This window comes from Haemaphysalis longicornis, unplaced genomic scaffold, assembly GCF_048455015.1.
Source record: "Haemaphysalis longicornis isolate Haplotype H1 unplaced genomic scaffold, Haemaphysalis longicornis Haplotype H1 scaffold_11, whole genome shotgun sequence".
NCBI lineage: Eukaryota > Metazoa > Arthropoda > Arachnida > Ixodida > Ixodidae > Haemaphysalis > Haemaphysalis longicornis.
The window spans coordinates 22,458,077-22,476,755 of NW_027526214.1; the positions used below are offsets into that span (position 1 = coordinate 22,458,077).

General features: G+C 44.2%; 1 pseudogene; it reads right to left on the minus strand.

The window, feature by feature from the left end:
* Positions 1 to 14,760: 14,760 nt before the first annotated feature.
* Positions 14,761 to 15,696, minus strand: LOC144160603 (uncharacterized; annotated as a pseudogene).
* Positions 15,697 to 18,679: the final 2,983 nt, after the last annotated feature.

Consider the following 18,679-nt stretch of genomic DNA (forward strand, 5'->3'; position numbering starts at 1 on the left):
CAAGAATGAAAACAACTGCACGCAATCAAAAACATATGTTCATGAGGACGGCAAAACAAGGAGTGTACAATCACCACTTCGAAATTTGGAGTATCTTGAACTAACCCGACAGTGAACAAGATTTTCTTAGTTATGGGCATGCTCCATGCCCCTTAACCGTTCTGACTACAGAAGTCCTGTGGACTAACATTTAGAGCGTTCAGTGGTGTTGTACCGGTCGAGAGTAGGTCACGAGATTCCTCCAGATGTAAAACTGTTGGCGACCCGTTAAGGCAGAGTACCCTGTCTTAACTTGCTTCATCCACAAGAAAAAACTTGATATGGGCTATGGCAAGAATTTCTCGGTTATAGGCATGCTCTCTGACGCTTCATCGCGCCCACTCACTGTGTCCCTTATGGTGGTACAATATTGGTACGGGATGCTTCATCGTGTTTTAAGGAGAGTGAAGCTAATTGATGCGTTTTCTTTTTGGCTCTGCCTGAGAAAGGAACAGAAATAAATGGCAATCAAAAAAGGTCTGGTAAGCGTATGTTTTGTTAAAAATGTTTAAGGGGTGGTTTTCGATTGACAAATTTTAAAGAAGTAATACAAGTCAGCGTACGTTCGCTCATGCACTTAAGACAATTTTTTGAACTCGACAAAACACTCTCGACAGGAGTGGGAAGGAAAGCGCCACACGGAAGGCGAATCCCGAAATGCAGAACCCGGACGCACATTTTTGCAGTTTATTGTAATTTACCGGCAAAAAACACTTCCGTAGTCTGTTCCAGACACTGGCAAGGAGGCATGAAGGCGCGCTTTGAGTTGTTCGTTTGCGCAATGGGATTGGTGTGAGGGAACATTTATAACATATGGTTGTGGGGCTTTTTTTTGGTTGTGCATTTTTGGAATAACTGTGTTTTTTGGGAAGCATGGCGTATAAGTCTTTTTTTCTTTTTTACCGAAACGGATCAACCTCTAACGGTGATCTCTGGGTGCCGTAAATCTCCCTGTTATGCAGAATGGTTTCCCAGATGAGGGCTAAATTTACCCGGAAGAGAAGACGCCAGACAGCTTGGGGTCATACGAAGGACCAAATTTACTAGGAGGGTAATTGCAAAGTTAACTGGAAAAACGACATAAAAATATTTTTTTATTGGTACAGGTTCTATGCAACGTATATTGGAAAAATGTTCGGGATCACTTAGAGGACGTCCATTGCGTCATTGAGCCGCGGAATTGTTGGTTGGGCGTTGGCACTGTCATGGCCGAGTGATAACGCAGGGCTGTGGCCAGTGCGCTAGGCGGTCCAATACTGCTGCTTTGCCGACGCTACTGTGCGATGCCGCCTCGTCCTGACAATTCTTTTAGGTGAGCTGTTATGCATAGCTTTGTATCAGAGGTTTCCAGGACATTTTTGCCTAGCCGGTAGATCACTGAACACCCTGCTTACACCTGGCTCGAGCACTCCCACGTCTCTTGTTGTTGTTCTTGCTGTTGTTGTTTCTTTTATAAAAGGCGCATACCTAATCAAGGTATGGACAAACATCAGTCACTAAACCGAAAAGATTACTTTTTAGGCCCACTACTCGAGGAAAATGAGAAACGTTTCGAAGCTTTTCCTTCTTGTATTTGGGAAATCGAGTGTGAAAATTTGTCAATGATAAAATAAGACGAGAAAAAAGAAATAAACAATTAACGAAGAAGAAGAAGAAGAAGAAGAAGAAGAAGAAGAAGAAGAAGAGAAAGAAGTAGAAGAAGGAGAAGAAGAAGAAGAAGAAGAAGAAGAAAAAGAAGAAGAAGAAGAAGATGTAGCAGGAGCAGGGAGAAGAAAAGAAGACAAATATACTGATATAAAGAGTTTTTGAGGGCTTTAGTGAGGTGCCCACATCTGTCATCCTCGCTTCTTCTTCTTCTTTCTTTTTTCACGCAATCTTCTCCCATCGCCGCTTCCGCACTTTGTGTACGTCGCTTTTATGCGCTTACTCGTGTCCCCGTGCCAAGCAGCTCCTTACACTTGCGCCTTCAAAAACAGTGTTTTTTGGAAAACCACTGCCCGTGACCAGTTTTTTATGGTAACAGTCAGTTCGCACCACGAACTGCACACCCAGTCACTAATCTCACTACCACACCTCCATTTTTTTACAGTGTCACTTTATGAACACTAAAGCAAAATCGGCATACAAACCAACACAAAAATACAACGGCTTAAAATACAACACTCTCGATTGTAAATCATGTATTGCATGAAAGAAAGGCGAAAAATATAGCACAAACACCAATATACTAGACTAAGCAAAGCCAAAAATATATAATACTGCGGCGAATAACAAGCACACTATTTCTCTATACAATACCATGTTTTTCTTAAAGCTACATACTTCCAAAAGCGCTACACTTCACTGTACTACAATATACACATCTACACACCACACAACACTAGGGTACTCAGAAATGCGCTTCAATTACGCTTTGTGAATAGTTCTTTTTCCTTATAAATGCTGTGGCCGGCAAGGTCAATTCCGTGATTTCCACATTTATTGGGTAGTGGGCTTCATCTTAAGTCTTTTCCGCATCTTCCCATCAGCACCTATGTGTTCATGTTCGGTTTGGCTTCTCCGAAAGATTCTATATTCGCCATTCACAAGACGGCCGCATGCTTCCTCCCTCAACAGTATTTTCAGACGCCGAGTCCTCTTTATTGCACCTGCTCTTGTACATGCGCGCGCGATTCTTGGGACTCCTACTTGAACTCTTGCGCAGAGCATCGCAATTCCAATCCCGCGAGGCTTGGGTGTTTGCTTCGGGGCAGGTGCTCGCGCTTGCTAGAAAGGCAGCGTCCGGGCTTGGTAATTTTGTTCTCGCAAACGCAATTTGTCAGGAACCACGTTCTCTTGCGTGACGTACCAGGCATCCCGGACTACCGGACGCCCCCCACCGGTGCTCTCAACATTCACACCAATAGGCTCCAAAATAAAAACGTTTATTCTCTCTGTATCCTGCCTGATTGTTGAGCTCTTTTTACTTCAAGTAACTAGGTCTGACAAAGCTGTCACAGTTGGTTAGAAAGCCCGAGACATGGCTGAACACCGCTGCTCTCTCCATGCATATTTCTTTATTGTGCGTGGGGTGCGCCGGCAACAGTGTCAAGTTGGAACCAGGCATCAGCGCCCGCTTCTCACGTGTCGTTCACGTCAGCGGTGAGCTGACAAAAATTGTTTTCTGCTTCTTTTATTGCGCATGTTGCCGAATCGCCGTCTCAAACTGGCATTGCATCGCCCCCACGTGCACCCGGTGTGCTTATTTTTTTGTATTGTTTATCACGAAGGCGATGCTCTCATTCGCCAGTTTTAATCTCGAACCTTGAAAGCGGAGCATCGGTTTCCATCTCCGCGAGCTCTTCCTCCCACTCTAGAACGGCAATATTGCATTCCACCCTGCAATGCGATGCGCCTTTCGCAAGCGCTCTTTCTTGTCTGGCGGCAATGCCTTATTTTTTCTACCCACTCCCTCCAATCAGCGCCCGCCGGACCTGTGGCTTTTACCGCAGCAGCAGGTTTTTTAAAGGCCTATCTTGCGCCAAATGCTCGGGTCTCCGTCCCATTTATGACCCCTGAACTCTTTGGCATTATTCAGACGATGTTGCCGGGCACATAATTTTGTTATGTGGACTGTGTAACGTATTACGAAATATGAGTTTTTTATGCGGTAAGGAAGCGATGGGAGGCTGGCGTCAGACGAAAGACCAAATGTACTAACGGAACAAGTGCAGGGTAAACTGAACAGATCACCATTAAAAACTTAATAATATTGGTAAAGTCCGAATGCAAATTTCTGTGAACATCGGTTGGGGCTCACGTGGAAGACGTCTACGCCGTCGTTGAGCAATGGAGAGGGCACTCACCATTGGTGGTGTTGTGGCCAAGCGATGAAGCGGCGCAGTCGATAGTACTCTGAGAGGTCCGAGACCGCAGTGTGGCCGACGGTGCTGTGAGGACGCTAACCCGTTTTCTTCACTATTGTAGGCCAGGAGGAACGCGTGGCTTCATAGCGGAGGTTCCCTTGATGTTCTCGCCTTACTGCTTGATAACCAAACACCCTTCTTCCACGTACCTCGAGTACTCCGACATCTGTCGCCCTCAATTCTTCTTCTTTTCCATTTTTTCCAACGCGATCGTCTCCGACCCCAGCATGCGCACTTTGTTTTGTTACTTCTATTCGCCGACTGGTGTCCCCGGGCCAAGTGCCTCCTCACTCCTGCAATTGGGTGAGAACGCAACGCATGTTCTACTCGGCTACAACGAAATAACTACTCATTACCGCCTCTCCCGCCTCAAATACCCACCTGCCCACCCCTCTCTGACGTACACGGAAGAACGACTATGGAGGCTCGCACAGACCGAATCCCTTCCCAATAAGGCCCTCCTCCATCACATCCACCCCTCAGTTTGTCCCTCTCCCTTTTGCCCACTATGCAGAGACAAGGCCACGGTGAAACATCACATGTGGGCATGTCCGTATGATCCCCTCCCTCAAATCAATTCCTCGGAGCTCTGGGAGGCAGCGCTGAGCTGCTCTGACCCGGAGAGACAAAAAATAATCATAGCCCGGGCTACGAAGGTCGCCGCACAGCTCCGGCTGCCGGCCACCTCCCTCGCTTAGAGGTCTTCTTTATTAATAAAGTGCTTTTCTCTCTCTCTCTCTCTCTCGGCGTTTAGTTTAAACGCGTTTGTGTTCGCATAGCCGGCAAGTTTGAACATACGACGTCGAACTTGGTGTTCGCCGGTTGATAGGTGACAATATTTACGATATTTGAATGTCGTCTACATTCATTGAACATGATATGATTGGCTGCAATGCATTTCGCAGGTTGTTCGTGCTAACGTTAAAGAATGTTCTCCCTAAACCTCCACCTTGGGGCGTGCTATTTTTCTGCATATATTTTCTTCAAAGAAATGGCCCAACGGTAACATGAATTGTCCTCTTCTAGATGTAACTAGCAACTGTGTACACGATGCTATCTGTGACTATAAATGGCTTAAGGTCTCCAAGTATGCCCTAACGCCAGGATGTGTAGTGAATTTTTTTCATACCAGGAGTACTGTAATCAAGACGTAGCTATGAATACTGGCCGTTTTATTTAGGAATCGCATGCAGCAACTTCACTCTTGGTGGATCCCAAACCTGAAACCTCCCTGGCAGCTCTGATAATAGTCATTGTGCTGTAAAAGTCGAATTGTTTCCTCTGGCCCTTTTTCTGGATGCGCCGGCACAGACACCTTGTAATAACGACGGGACTCTAGCTTGCGTTAGATAAAGGTCTTTCCCCTTTTTCAGGAGCGCCACTACAGTGGCCTCATCTCAAGATAGAGGAAGGGGCTCGGAAACCATATTTTCTTTTATTGCTGTAAAAGTGATTCGAGTGTGTCTAAGTGTGGGTGTTGTAGTATAGTGCTTGTAGTATTGGGTACACCTGTTGGGCTTACGTGGGCACAGAGCAGCGTTCAGCTCATAAATTTAAACTTCAGAGTTTTAAACAGGTATAATTTTGGTGTTTTACAGATACTTCATTTCAGACATAACGTAAGTTCATATAGAAATGTTTCGGTAGGCTGCCACACTGTACACGTGCTCGAATACTTGTGTGAGTTTGTTGAAATGGTCTTCAACTGTATCGCCTGTAGTTATATCCAGGGGAAGGTTTTGTTCCTTTCCTTTGTTACTTTCACTTTTAGAATTTTTTCTGCATTATAAGTGTGTCTTTATATAAATTTATGAGCGTTAAGATAGAGCACCAATTCTGCCATTTCCGTCTGGTGCACACAGTTTTCGTGAGCCATTGCCCTTCAAAGAATATCCCGTTATAAGTGAGCGGCATTTAAGAATAATACCCGAAGATTAACGTGTGCCTCCCGACATCGCCTACAATCGTTATTCCACCAAAGTCTCCTGAGATTTCTCGTGGCATCAAAGTATCTCACAATGAAGTTAGGCGGAATCAAGGATGAGTACCATGACGAGGAAGTAGTCCTTGTTCACGTGAATGCCTGTTATAGATGGGCAGCGTGGCTTAAGTTCTTCAGTGAAAGCATTCCATTTCGCGTTTACTTCGTCGGACTTTTATGTAGGAAGGAAGACTTTCTCGTTCATTACCCTATTGTGATATTGTGCTTGGGAAGTGGTCACTGTCATTAAAATTTGTACCCACGACCCAACCAAGAGATGGTATACCGCAGAGTCAATGGCCAAGTGCAGGTTTGAATAGGTTTTGTGGGCTTTTTGAAATACGCAGGATGCCTATTAATAAAGCCATGCTACAAAGGAAGTTAAAAGGTTCCCAATTAGGTGACCTCGGACATCCCCGCAGGAAAAGTCTCAAAATAAATTGTCCTCATTCAGGTCGCATAAGGTGATTTATGTTTCCGACCGATGATGAACCAATAATTGGAAATAAGTGTTACAGCGCTGAATATCAGGTGACCGTCACTGGGAGCATGAAGTGATAGGCAATAGAATAATGTTGTTCGAAATAGTACAGCCTGATTGAGAGTGTTCCAACACACACGGTGGAATGCTCAATATTTCCGGGAAAGAAGGGCCTCACCACGCAAAGTGTGTTTGCAGCCATCCCAATCCTTCCTGAAAGCATCATAACTGTTGAATAAATTGCTGTGTTTGCTTTTTCATGTGGTGTTATGGAGATTCATCATGCTTGGCCGGTTGGAACACCATATTTCTCCTCCAGCTTGAATAAATCGTTTTCTTTCCTAAATACTTCCATGTAATGGCGACTGCACTGTGTGCTAATGATGTGGCTTTCGAAGCTGTTATTTCGGTTTCTTCGTGGGCTTAGACGTCGCAACTCGTTCCTTGCGGTGAAATGCAGCCAAGAGGACTTCGACATTCATGTCGTCGTCGCACCTCCTAGGAGTTCTCAAAGGATGGGTTCCGCCGACCGTGCACCCTTTCGGATGCTTATCGCAGCCACTACTGCCGACAGGGCTGTCGAAGTGACCCCGGAGGCAACCCCGCGGGTTACACCTTTCCCTCTTCTCCAGGCCTCAATGTTTGGATAATTTTGGGGAGAAGAAACAATTTGTGAAGCATGACTTCCTAAAGACACGGTTGCCGGAAACACTGCTATTTGCTCATCAAGCGGTTTGGTGACAGAGTGCGCTGCCGTAGATAACACAGCGCCCGCGAGGTGCACCAGATCAGTCTCGCTAACGTGGGTCGCCATAGAACCTGGACGCCGCTCAGCCCCCGAGCGTGCTGTGTCGGCGTACTTTCCCATAGGTATGGAGCCGAACCGTTTTCGGAACTCTGGGAAGTTTGTTTGACGTGACCTTCACGTTTGCAATCATTTGCACTCTTTAGTTAACGGAGGGTTATGAACATGATCGTGGGGTTCTAAACAGTTTATGCGCGGGAAAGTTGGTGTGCGACTGACAGTTCTCAGTCTGATGGCCATGTTTGGCGGCTATCATTTTGAGCAGATTATTGTGTCATGACATGAGTTTGTTTAGAACCACAACCAGTGCGCGTCGAGGGAGCAGAGGTGGTTGTCTATTTACGCTAGGGTATCGCAGGGAGTGGAGCTTGCATATATAGATTCTCGGAGCGTTCACCTTTGAAAACTCATAATTGTGTGTTTTGTGCGCATCCTCTTGTTGTCTGTACGCACCGTGATGCCACTGACGCTTGTAACACCCTGATCGTCTGGATAATCGCGCCGGTTGAATTTTATTTCTTTAGTTAGGCCGAATCAGACATTATTCCCTGCGACCTGTTCATGCTTCGGTTGGACACTACTTTGAAATCAAGATCCCCAATTGGATAAGAAGTGGAAGAGGCGTCAATTGCTGCTGTTAATTTGCTTCGAAAAGACTCCTCCGGTTGTTCCATTTGCGCCCTGCATGAGTGACATACGATGCTTTCAAAAGATGTTGACACTGCCAAGACAAAAAGTAAAGTTACAAGGTTTGATTTACCCTGTCCTATTTTAAAAATCGAGGGTGGGTATCTGGTTTCAGGAAAATGAATAGCAGCGAGGAAGGTAAGGAGCCTTCGGTGTGGCCAGGGTCTCATCATACTTGGAAGAAGTTTTAGAAGATACGCTGCGCATATTAAAAAGGGGGATTTGCGGTCCTTTCTTACTGGCTTTACCCTGGTGGTCAGACAGTCGACGGGGCTACTTGCCTGATTGCAAACAGGAAGCCCATCGTCCGGATCTTGACCATGCCCCGATGACCAAGGTGCTACGTTTTTTACCTTCACATCAAAACCTCTTCCCGCAATTTGTCATACCATCAGTGTGGAAACTCAGGCTCCGGGGTGTTCTGATCGCTTAACCTCAAATATAAATGACGCCCTTTGCGTAGACTTGCCCCCCTAAACACCAGCAGTGTAATATTCACTAAACTTTTTTTCGGTTTCAGTCGCTTCCTTTGCATTTTGGACGCGTAATATGTCTTCCAGAAGCCGCATGGCAACTAGACATCCCGGAAACCTCCACACACTCTTGTACAGAAAATATGTGCGATAAAACAGCACGAGGAAAACAGGGGGTCAACATGACACAAAAACACTCTGTAGGACCCGTACTACTGATGTGAGATATGTTTACCCTTGGCGTAAACACGAGTCTTCGTTTTGGCTCTGACCGAAGGCAGCACAGTTCCATAAAGCGTATAGGGCGTTTAGAAATATGTGAAGAACACGTTTTGGCGCCCCACGTGTTTAAAATACCCCGGTAGATGAGGCCTATGATGCTTTCCGTAGCAATGTGTACCCCCACACCGGGTAACCTCATTCTTGCTTACGTAGGCCTCTAGAATGGAGACGGTAGGGCGCTCTTTAATTCGTACTACATCATAGGGATGCCAGACTATTTTTTATGTTTTCTTCGCGGAGTCCCCTCTTTGCTAAAATTACGTACACACTTTACTCTGGAGATAAAATGGTGCAACCGCAGTTACCTAAGAAAGTATTTCGTTTAGGCAATTCATTATTGCTTCGTCTTCTTGAATATCAAATCTCGAGTTATCCCAAGCTTCATGTCGTTCCAATTATTAGCGAAACGCAAGCCCTAAATCCCTTGCAAACGTGGAGTACAGGCAAGACAAAACAAGATAGTCTCGGTGATATGACGGAACCGTGGTTACTCCTTCGCAGTTTCTTGTTTTGGGCTCAGTGTGTCACGAGCGCTTTCTGAAAAGTGGCGGTCCCTACAGTCGTTGTTGTTCCGACCGTAAATCTAGCTGATGTTTGTGGTTTTCCTGGGCTCGCTCGCACGAATACACGTTCTTATTGGCAGTCTTATTCACAGTCTAGTCTTATTCACTGACTTCAATAAGACCGCGAATAAGATTCGGAGTAGTGCGCTTGGACGAAAATACTCGGGCCAGGCTAAAGAGCGGTCCTATTGAAGACTATAGGGACAACGGGTACCTAGATGAGCACGAGAGGTCCCTATGGAAAAGCGGGGAATAGGCCGTAAAACTGCTTGTTGCCGTCGCCGCCATTGGGCGAGCGTTTATCTTGAACCATGATTGGATAAATTCAATAAATGCTGACCATCAGATGGCGTATTTGGGCCTTGTCACAAATACCTTACAATGATCCGCCATCCTTGGTAGGCCAACTCACGCGGCCGGGCCTCAGTCGCGCAGCCGCTAAACGAAGTTACAAACAAAGATCGCCTACTCGAAGCCTGGGCCCGAGAAGCCCACAGGGCTTACGCAAAAAGCAGCGACAGTGTCTCACGTTGTCGCAACACGAGTCGTGTTTTTCTTCTCACAGTGAATTAGACAGTCGCGAACTGGCTTCGGGTCAATCATCGTAAACTCGGATGCATCGAGCACTCCAGCGGCCCATTCCACCGGAAGGGTGACACGATCGCAACAAATAGCTGTCAGCACGCTTAGCGATTGCAGCAGCTATAAACAATCGCGCTGTAGATTATAGCCGAATGTTGATAATATGCATGCTGCTTTTACGTGCCAACTCCTGATCCCCACTGTTCAAGCAGAATGCGCAATCAAAGCACCAACCCAAACAATCAAGCTTCGTAACCACCACTTTCGAAGAGAACGATGGAAAGACGCGAAGTCAGCGAAGTCTGCGCAGCTTCTCGTTGAAAACGCGATTTCATTTGCCACTCACGGGTAGAGGTAGTACAGGCTGCTAGCGTTTCGCTGTTGTGCGTAACTTTTCTGTCAGATTGCAGTTCAATTGTGAACGCGTATTTTTTGTTCCTTTGTTAATGGGCATGATTTTATAAAACAATATGTTTGTCCGGTCCTTCCGTGCCGCCTTTGCGTAGCTACTGAGGTGACAGCCAAAATAACAGACGATCACACATTGACACCGCGTACAGCCAAGTACGCGGTGTCAATGTGTGATCGTCTGTCTGCCCGATGTCTGCTCCAGACTAATATCGGGCCGCAGACTATCATTCCGGTCCATCTTTGTTTGACGTGAGGAAGAAAAAAAGCCGCGCTACCCGGGAAAGACAAGCACACACCCATAGCGCACTGCAAAAGTTGAAAATGGTGGTTGGCTGCAGCTATCGGTGCACATCAAAGTAGGTAGGCCTTGCGGCTTCAAGCGCCGGCGTTGTCTGACCCTTTCCACCCTCTCTCCCGACGGCGTTTTCAACGGCGTTGATCTCCTCGGAACAGGCATTTATTGGTTGCAAGCAAACGGTCGAACGGCCGCCTCTCGGTATTTTTCGACACTGCTACGGCTTCAATCGTTTTTCATGGTATGGCGGTCGATCTTTATGATGAAATGACCGACGACTACAGCTTAAGACTGTGAATCAGACTGCTCGGAGAAGACATATTCACAATCTTATTGCGTTCTTATTTAAAGTCTTATTCACTGCTTATAAGTTTCCAGAAAGCGCCTTATAGCCGAGGGAAGATAAAACCCCGAATAAGACTGCCAATAAGATTAGACTGCAAACAAGACTGTCTTATTTGGCTTCGAGCAAGCGGGTCCTGGTGTACTTGGGTAGGCAGTTTGTTAGCACTTACACGGATCACTCAACCTCTGCAGGTATTGGAACCTCACCAGAAGCACTGGCACATATACTAGTGTCGCCGTTTTATATTGTGATGGTGCAGCCTATAAAACGTGCATTCATATTTTCAGGAATCATGGCACCGGTGAATGTCAATATGATATGTTTATTGAGAACTTGCTGGCTAGCTCCCCGTCTATAATTTAATTTGTTTTAATTATTCCCGTACTGCTAGCGCATTCCAAATGAAATATAACCTTGACCTATCCAATTTACCTGTCCAGAGGAAGCTAACAGGACTTCATCTTTTTTTAGATACCATATTTTTATAATTTTTCATATCCAGTCAATGAAGCGAGGCTTATTTCACAACCATCATTCCAGTCATCACGCATTGATCAACAGCACAAGGTTAACATTCCATTTTGCTGCACGAAATTCTTTTTAGCAGCTACTTACCGAATGCATGTGCCAATTAGAATCAGCTTCCTTTTAAGTTGTAACGATAACCGACCCTTTTTTGTTTAAGAGAGCGATTGTTTGGCAATTCTTTTACTGTATGTGGTTTCGGTATATATTTATTCATTTATTAGATTTATTTATTTCCGAATACTGTTAGCCTTTCGGCTGGTACAGGGGTGGGACATAAGAATGTCAAACATCAACACATGGAAATCATAATCAACACATCAATCTTGAGATGCTCCATGGCATACATTGGAAACACCGACATGGAGATAAAAGAAAAAACAGTGCAGTCGTAGTAAGCACACAAACAAATTGCAATAAATCATAATAGCAGACCATGCTTACAGAAAAAAATCTTTGAGCCATTCCTCAAATTTATCCAGTAAATCACAATGCACCAGTGGTAATGGCAAAGCATTCCACTGACGAATTGTTTTTGGAAAAAAACGAATTCGCATATACATTGACACGTTGTGGCGGCACTTCATATGAGTAATCGTTTATACCTCTCAGGTTTCGTCCGCGGCGTGGCGTTAAGTATTTTGTTGTGTTTATGTTTAATATATTTTTTGACAATAAAAATAAGAACTTCATCCTTGCCAATTGCCGACGTTCGGCTAAAGTGGGCAGTTGAAGAGAGCGCAACATTTTTGTTACTGATTCGGTCGAAGAGTACTTTGAAAGATTAAACCTGGTAGCTCGCCTTTGTACTCTTTCTAGCATATTAATGAGGCCTATTTCCGAGGGATCCCATACAATGCTGGCATATTCTAATGTTGGCCGAATATACGTAAGATATGCTGCTAGCTTAACGGGAGTCGTAGCAAGTCTTAATTTTCTTCGCAGGTACCATAGTTTCCGCTCCGCCACCGAACAAATGTTTTCCAAATGGGCCCTCCAATTAAAATTACTGGATATTGTTACACCTAAATATTTTATTTCATTGACGGTAGACAGGCGGGTAGAGCATAGAGTGTAATTGGAAAGGAAGACACGCAACTGTTTTAGTTTGATTTATTTCCATTTTAGATTCGGTGCACCAATTACTGACAGCATCAAGAGTATCATTAAGCGTTTTTTGATCAGCTTCACTGTGTATTTCTTTATAGATTAGGCAGACGTCTGCAAAAAGTCGCACTGTAGTACTTCTATCTATGGCGCATGAAATGTCATTTATGTAAGTTAAGAATAATATCGGTCCTAAAACTGAGCTTTGCGGTACCCCTGAGGTTACATTAAGTGACTCAGATTTGAAGCCGTTTATTTCTACATATTGTGTTCTGCCTGTCAGGTACGCACCTATCCACTGTATTATGTTATAATTTATGCCTAGGTGTTCTAATTTATTAATTAATTCCCTATGAGGAACCTTGTCAAAGGCTTTGGAGAAGTCGAGGCATATTGCGTCAATCTGAACGCTATTATTTAAGGCACGCGTGAAGTCGTCGACTGTTTCTATTAATTGGGTTACAGTGGATAAATTTTGCCGGAAACCATGCTGATTGGTAAAAAATATTTTTGTGCCCTCAAGATACGTATACATAGCTTTGGATATAATATGCTCTAGCAGCTTGCAGCATACACAGGTAAGGGAAATTGGACGGTAATTTTCCACCTTTTGTTGGTCTCCAGACTTATACGTTGGTACGACCTTTGCCACAAGCCAGTCGTCTGGGACACGCTTTTGTTCAATTGAGGCATTATATATTATGTATAAATAGTGGGCAACCCATTCCGCATACCTTCGCAGAAAATCATTTGGTATGCCATCTGGTCCGATCGACTTTTTTACGTTCATGTTCAGTAATAATGATACGACGCCTTCATAAGTAATCTGAACGTCAGGCATAACTGATAACTGAGAAGGAAGTGGCGTGGGTGCATCACTATCATTAGGACAAGCAGTAAACACTGACTGGAAAAATCTGTTATGTAGGTAAGCGATAGAAGAGCAGTCGGTCACCAATTCATCATTGACAACAAGAGAATGCACACGTTTTGAGTGGTCTTCCTTCTGAGACAAGTGACGCCAAAAACGATGGGGGGACGATTTCATAAATGTCGGCAATGTTTCTTCGTAATACTTCGTTTTCGATTCCTTCAGTTCAGCGCGCAGAAGCCTTGATAAATTGCGTATCTCGGATTCATCTTTCTTTACTTTGTGTCTCTGGCGGTTAATGGCGCGCTTTAGATGTATTATCTTCCTATTCCTCCAAGGATTCTGTTTATTTTCTTTCTTTTTTTGCAAGGGCACAAATTTGTTGATACATAGCGTGACAATTTCTTTAAACCTTACCCACATCTTATTGACGTCACTTTCCTCATTGAACGCGCCCAAAGAAAACAAGTAATCAATTATACTTGTATCGTCAGCCTTGTTGAAGTTGCGCACATGTCTGAAGCTTTCTTTTTTGCGTGGCAAGGCACCATCAATGCTTATCTCAACTGAAACAAGTTTGTGGTCCGAAAACCCATGATCAATTGCAAGGTTGCATGTGTCTATCCGCCCGTCAATAAAAACTAGATCCAGTATGGAATGCGGATACCCTGTTTCACGTGTACTGTCATTGACGACCTGCGTTAGGTCATGGCTGAATGCTACGTCTAAAAGCCGTTGGCAGTCTATTGCTTCCTTCGATTTAGTTGAGAATGTGGTCCAATTAATTCCAGGAAGATTGAAATCTCCCGCAATAATCAGTCTGCGATTCCGGGTAGCAATACCGTGAAGGTATTGCTGCAAACTCTCTAGATATGAACTAGGGGCGCCTGGAGGCCTGTAAACGGCTCCCAAAACAAGGGAAGTTTTGGGTAATTTTATTTCTAGCCATACACTTTCATGGTCGGGTACTCGTTCCATATCAATTGCTTCAAAAACTTCTGCAAGTAAGATCGCCACACCGCCCCCTCGTGAATCGCGGTCTTTCCTAAATATTTTGTAGCCGGGTGGTACAATTTCGCTATCCGCTATTTCCGGACGCAGCCACGTCTCTGTGACGGTAGTTACGTGTGGGTTATAGCTTGCTAATATATATTCTAGATTACTGGCTTTATGGACAAGGCTCCGAGCATTTAAAATAATTAAGCGAAGGCTGCATGCATTTCACGGCGAATGGCATCAGTCATCGTCATCAGAGCGACGTGGTTTTTCTTTGTATGCTTAAGCTTAACTCAACAATTTTTGTCGTAGTCCCAGCAATGCACGTCTTTGTCGATGACCAACTTATCGTAATTCAGATGCATGCGTTGTCCGGCCTCTCTTTCTTCTTTTCGGGATTCCCATAATAGCTTACGCTTGGCTAGAGTTTCCTTGCAAAAGTCGTCCCCAACTGATATAGTGGTGTCTTTTAGCTTCTTGCAATTTTTGTAAACTGTTAACTTCTCTCGGGAGTCGTACAACTTCATAATGACCGGACGCGGCAAACTACTCCCTTTTTGGCCTATTCTGTGGATCCGTTCAACCGTTTTCAGTACGACACCAAGTTTTCGAACAAAAATGTCCTGCAGTACTGTTTGTTCCAGGTCTTCTGTGGTTTCTGCCTCGCCTTCTTCAACCCCAAAGACCAAAAGATTATTCCGTCGACTCCTGTCCTCTAAGCTTATTAGCCTTTCTTCTTGTCTTGATAGTGTCACGTTAAGGTTCGTGACAGTTTTCGTTAGCTGGCTTATTTTTTTTACCCTGATCTTTGATTTTTTGAAGGGCGTCATCCATTTTAGTCATTCGTTCTCCTAGAGCGCTCAGATCTGCTTGGATTGCCTTCTGCCCTTCCGACAGTTCCTTTAGGAGGGCTTTCACATCAGGACCTGGGTTGACTTCAACGTCCCCAGACAATAGCAGGAACAAAGAGGAAAATTCAGAGAACCGTACACTTGGGCACGGCAGCACAACAACGAATCTATTGTCAGTTTTATAACAGTATTCTGAGTAGAAACTGACCTGTTCGAGCAACAGAAGCCGCAGATTAGGCGACATTGCTTTCGCAGTGCTGCCGTGCCCACTGAACGCTGCTGGCCGGGGGTCCAAGTTTATAGGTTCCACGAAGAACCGCTCGATGCACGTTCCATGGTGGCTGCGCTCGAGGGTAGCGTCGACGATGTGTCCGTGGTCGATAACAGCGGCGTCAGCAGCTGGTAGGGCCACGCATGTGCTGGATGCCTCTGCTTGCAGGGATGCGCAGACGAAGAAAACCTGTTCGAGCAACAGAAGCCGCAGATTAGGCGACATTGCTTTCGCAGTGCTGCCGTGCCCACTGAACGCTGGTGGCCGGAGGTCCAAGTTTATAGGTTCCACGAAGAACCGCTCGATGCACGTTCCATGGTGGCTGCGCTCGAGGGTAGCGTCGACGATGTGTCCGTGGTCGATAACAGCGGCGTCAGCAGCTGACACTTTTTTTCTTTTCTTTGTTTCTTTCCATGAGTTTATGCCACCGTGTACAATGAAATGTTGTACCCAACCACTCTGTTTTCTACTGCGGTGCCCGATGTTATTGTAATAAATAAATAAATGCGGTAAAGTCCTGATAGTTCTTGTCATGCAGTTCTGCATGCTTCTCATGCATTTTATCACGTTCATAGATCACACCTAGACAGCGGTTAATGTTCGGGGGTTGTGTGACCTTAAATATATTACACATACTCTTTTCTTCAAATAACTGTGATAGCTATCGTTATTAGTTTTCATAACAAAGGCTTCTTTTCTCGTTTTTCTTTAAAAATTCATTAGAATCTTTAGTAACATTTTAGACAAAAACGCATCATGTGAGAATACGGCATAGGCTCTGTCAACAGATTCAGTCACGAAGACGTAAAAGTTGTTCTGCTTGTAAAAACAACTCATACCGGCAGGAGAAGATTAGAGGAAGGTTCCACCACTTTTTGCGATCAATCAGCTGTTGGGTGTGCATTTCTTAAGCGACATTACTGAGAATACAGTATGATCATTACATGCTCGACTAGGGTTACTATAACCCTAATGTCATTGAGCGCCATTCCTCGTAGAGACAGAGACCAAGCCTGCCAGAGTTTAACCAGAGTTCCAACGACAAAGGTTTCTGGCGTCTATCCTGCACAAATAAGTATATCGCCTGGGTCTGTGACAGGTTTTTGTAAGGGGTTGGCGTGCGCGGGTCGCCACTAACTCATAGTAAATACTCATTTTTACCTGCTCTTTCAACCGCTAACCTTCATAAATAATGGTCGACTAATTTTTAAACTTTGAAATTGTCAGAGTAGTCACGAAATTCATTATAAAACAATTCGGTCTGTGCATTGGACGTCCTGAGGTTATAATATCATACAGGGCAACGGCGTTCACAATGTACGTCCTTTATAGGTGTCTTATACTACAGAAAACATGAGTTAGAAAAAATCTACGGCATACACCTTCTAAACAAAAGCAATATTTTAATATCCGACGAGAACAATAGCGCACACAATATCACAGGAGGAGTGCGTAGAACATAAGACGGGAAACAAGGTCATTCTTTAGTTCACCTCCTCCTACAATACATATATCACAAAGTAAGCACATGCAGTTTTTGAAGGTGCGTACAGAAGGAAGCTGTTCGGCAAGCGCACAATAAAAGGCTACCTTAGCGCCGAAGCAAACCGACGTGCAGAAAAAGCCCGGCTATATGCGCAGAATTGGTTGGATCAGTAGCTCCTGGATTCCACACTACGTCTTCTAAAGTCGGCACGCCCAGTATAAACCAGCTTATGACTCTTGATTTAGGGCCCTAATTTAACGTTATTTCTACCAAAAATTGTTCTTAGTCGGCCTTTCAACGGCAGATATTTCACTGACATATTTGAACAGCCATTTAGGATATTATCTCAATGGTGATGATGCGACATCATCAAGATGATATAATCGAGGTGGTACTTGAGGTGCTCCTCAAGAATTTGTATTCGAAAAGACATTTTTAGCCCCTGAAATATCTTTCTATGGAAAGGGTAATGCTGTAACAATTATTTCACTTGTTTATTTGTGTTTAGTTTCTAGAATTTGAGACATTGGGCCCTTAGTACAACATGCGTGTAATTTTTTTTGTATGTACTTCGCTTCGCAGATTTGGTTCAGAAAGCAAAAAATTATTACGGTTTGCCCTATTACAGACTATTCGTGTTTGTGTGAAGTGTGCCGAAATATTTCACTATATAAAAAAAACACTATTTTTAAGAGCATGCAGAGGGACCGTATTCGAATAAAATGCCCGTGCTTGTATGCTTGTGCACTGTTTTTTGCATATTGTGTTTTTATAAGGGAGAACAAGTTTGCTCGAATGAAACTTGAGTTCTTCATGAACCTCAATTTATTTTGTATGTAAACAATATGCGGCTGCATGGGCATGAAGACAACTTTAGCCTGGTTTATTTACCCTACGCCATTGCACAAATCCTAATCACGTTTTCCCTAACTCAGTGACCTCTACGAACATGAGTGGGACGCGAGACGCTAATACATTGCATGAATACGGTGCGCCTTTATAACTTTCCTTTGGCTTCAGTTTCTCCTAGAGACGTAATTGAGCTAGACCCTCAATGGTATGATTAAATTGGCCAAAGTGCTAAACGTCCCACTTTGCCAGGCACTACTTTGCCGAATGAGGTTTTTAAGAACGCGTCCAACAAGTTCTAACACAAAAAACTGTCTCAACATTTTTTTTGTCGACGACTTTCAAGTAAGCACCTTAACATCGATGCACCCTCTCTTGCGGCAGCAGTGGTCTTGCTTATATTAATATCACAATGAGCAACATAAGGTGCCCATTTTTTGTGGCTACAGAAAAACATCACTTCCAGATCTTGCTTAATATCAGAAATTTGTAAAGATTTCTCCAGATATTTGTTTAATTATATTATTTTTCAAGCCAACACTATGACTTTAAAAGTGAAACTGTTTAATAAATCGTGATGCTAATGGGGAATACGTGGCTTCTTTAAAAGTATTTTTGTGGTAGCTGACGGTGTTTGTTATTTATGATAATTTCCAGCCAATAGAAATGAGCCCACTTGTCAAGAATGCTTATTCGGCAGTCGACGTGACTGTTTTATAACTAGCACACAATACATTTGCTGCAATGCCAGGTGTTGCTTTGAGAGGACCATTTTGATATATGGCCACTAAACTTGTAGTGGGCATAAATCTGATCACCTTTCCCTCGAATGAATAATAGCGAAGCAGTTCACAAGTATTTCACAACGATATT